Source organism: Rhinopithecus bieti, unplaced genomic scaffold, assembly GCF_001698545.2.
Source record: "Rhinopithecus bieti isolate Rb0 unplaced genomic scaffold, ASM169854v2 scaffold_23283, whole genome shotgun sequence".
Classification (NCBI taxonomy): domain Eukaryota; kingdom Metazoa; phylum Chordata; class Mammalia; order Primates; family Cercopithecidae; genus Rhinopithecus; species Rhinopithecus bieti.
Window position 1 is genome coordinate 843,883 of NW_016810852.1, and position 3,108 is coordinate 846,990.

At 42.5% G+C, this 3,108-nt stretch overlaps 1 protein-coding gene and 1 pseudogene across 2 annotated transcripts in view; both read left to right on the forward strand.

The window, feature by feature from the left end:
* The window catches only part of SUCLG1 (succinate-CoA ligase GDP/ADP-forming subunit alpha), a 43,802-nt gene that overhangs the window by 12,078 nt on the left and 28,616 nt on the right, over positions 1–3,108 (forward strand).
* Positions 316–2,942, forward strand: LOC108542813 (serine/threonine-protein phosphatase 2A 65 kDa regulatory subunit A beta isoform pseudogene; annotated as a pseudogene). The gene has a single exon (XR_001889373.1). The product of XR_001889373.1 is annotated as a serine/threonine-protein phosphatase 2A 65 kDa regulatory subunit A beta isoform pseudogene (transcript).

Below are 3,108 nucleotides of genomic sequence, written 5' to 3' on the forward strand. Positions count from 1 at the left end.
TTGTAGGATCTTTAGATCAGCCCTTTGTCATTTGTGGAGATTGCAAAAACATACTCTCGTTCTGTAGGTTGCCTGTTCACTCTGATGGTAGTTTCTTTTGCTGTGCAGAAGGTCTTTAGTTTGATTAGATCCCATTTGTCACTTTCGGCTTTTGTTGCCATTGCTTTTGGTGTTTTAGACATGAAGTCCTTGCCCATGCCGATGTCCTGAATGGTATTACCTAGGTTTTCTTCTAGGGTTTTATGGTATTAGGTCTAACATTTAAGTCTCTAATCCATCTTGAATTAATTTTCGTATAAGGAGTAAGGAGGGTGACCAGCAGCAGGAGGAGAAAGAACATGGTGGGCGCATCGGGGCTCGGGACCGGCCCAGGAGCAGCGGGGGGAGATGGAGATGATTCGCTATACCCAATCGCGGTTTTAATCGACAAGCTCCGCAATGAAGACGTGCAGCTCCGACTCAACAGTATTAAGAAGTTATCAACAATTGCCCTAGCACTTGGAGTAGAAAGGACGCGAAGTGAATTGTTGCCATTCCTTACAGATACAATTTATGATGAAGATGAGGTACTATTAGCTCTTGCTGAGCAGCTGGGAAATTTCACTGGCCTAGTGGGAGGTCCTGACTTTGCCCACTGTCTGCTGCCTCCTTTGGAAAATCTGGCAACTGTGGAAGAGACTGTTGTTCGTGACAAGGCTGTGGAGTCCCTGAGACAGATCTCCCAGGAGCATACTCCTGTTGCTCTGGAAGCTTATTTTGTACCTCTGGTGAAACGCCTAGCAAGTGGGGATTGGTTCACCTCTCGCACGTCTGCATGTGGTTTATTCAGCGTTTGCTATCCCAGGGCATCAAATGCTGTTAAAGCAGAAATCAGACAGCAATTCCATTCCTTGTGCTCAGATGACACACCAATGGTACGACGTGCTGCTGCTTCCAAATTGGGTGAATTTGCAAAAGTTTTGGAATTAGACAGTGTGAAAAGTGAAATTGTTCCACTCTTCACTAATCTAGCTTCAGATGAACAGGATTCAGTGTGCCTCCTAGCTGTGGAAGCTTGTGTCAGTATTGCCCAGTTATTGTCTCAGGATGACCTTGAGACTTTGGTGATGCCTACACTTCGACAAGCAGCAGAAGATAAATCTTGGTGAGTTCGCTATATGGTGGCTGACAAATTTTCAGAGCTCCAGAAAGCCATGGGTCCTAAAATCACCCTAAATGACCTCATCCCCGCCTTTCAGAACCTACTTAAAGACTGTGAAGCTGAAGTCCGGGTGGCTGCTGCCCACAAAGTAAAAGAACTTGGTGAGAACTTGCCCATTGAAGATAGAGAGACCATAATTATGAATCAGATTCTGCCCTATATAATGGAATTAGTATCCGATACCAATCCACATGTCAAATTGGCTCTAGCTTCTGTAATTATGGGATTGTCTACTATTTTGGGCAAAGAGAATACCATTGAACATCTTCTACCTCTTTTTTTAGCTCAGTTAAAGGATGAGTGTCCTGAAGTTCGTTTGAATATCATCTCCAATTTGGATTGTGTAAATGAAGTGATTGGAATCCATCAGCTCTCTCAGTCTCTCCTTCCTGCCATAGTGGAGCTGGCTGAAGATGCCAAATGGAGGGTCCGGCTGGCCATCATTGAGTATATGCTGCTGCTGGCAGGCCAGCTGGGTGTGGAATTCTTTGATGAAAAGCTGAATTCTTTATGTATGGCTTGGCTTGTGGACCATGTATACGCCATCCAAGAAGCTGCCACCAACAACCTCATGAAACTAGTTCAGAAGTTTGGTACAGAGTGGGCCCAAAATACCATCGTTCCCAAAGTGTTGGTAATGGCAAATGATCCTAATTACTTGCATAGAATGACTACTTTATTCTGCATTAATGCACTGTCTGAGGCCTGTGGTCAGGAAATAACCACTAAGCAAATGCTGCCCATCGTATTAAAAATGGCAGGAGACCAAGTAGCAAATGTTCGCTTGAATGTGGCCAAATCTCTACAAAAAATTGGACCAATTCTAGATACCAATGCTTTACAGGGAGAAGTTAAACCAGTACTACAGAAGTTAGGTCAAGATGAAGACATGGATGTCAAATACTTTGCACAGGAAGCTATAAGTGTTCTTGCATTGGCATAATGAGGAGCAGGAGGGAAAAGACCTTTACTAAATTCTTATCACAGATTTCTAGTCAATGTGTTCTTAACTGGGTAGAGAAAGAATGGAAAACCTTCAAGATCTCATCCAAGCAAATGGCAACAACTTAGAAGAAATCAAATTTTAGTGACTTGATTCTTTCTAAAGATGAAATGGGATTGTTTTTTACTCGTCTTCTTTGTTAAGTCATTATTTAAGCCATTCTTACTGACCAATTCCTGACACTTGATACTTGATTGTCTCCTAATGCTTTATCCATCACCACCTGGGCTCCTGCATCCTCACTGTGGAATCAGGCCCCAGCCACATAATGTTCCAGACAAAGCCTGGAAGGATGTGGACCCAGGCTTGGAGTGGAGTGATTCTCTTGACGTTTACATATATCTCTGTGTCTCTCCATCATTCCAAAGTTAAATGTACATGTTTAGAATAACTTATTTTATAAACTCTTTGGGAGGCATGTTGAGATTTGACCATAGTGAAAGCCACATTTTCCTGAATTATGATGGTCTGCATCAGTCTCATCAGTCTCACATGAAAGGGGAATGTGGAAGCTCAGGGTTAATGTAGTGGTTATTTTGGTTTTTATTTGCTCATGTCTGTATTTTGGTTTTTATTTACTCATGTCTGTAGTCATGTCATTCAGAAACCTGAAGTGTGGCTGCATCTTGCTGCTAATGTGTGATGTTGACACCTAACTGAATTTGAACAGTTCACCACTGTGCCTACATTTAAAAATACTTCTCTCTCTTTTCTGAAAAGCTTTATCTGTAGTGCCTCGTAATAAGCAGTATGTCTGTTTCATTGTAAGATTGCAGTTCTGTATTTTGAATGAGTCTGAGAACCACAGGGATAATACTGTACAGATTTCCTGCTCTTTACCTGGCTCTGCTTCCAGCAGTATTAACACCTGGTCCTTGCTGCATTGTGCGGTAGCTTTTCAAAC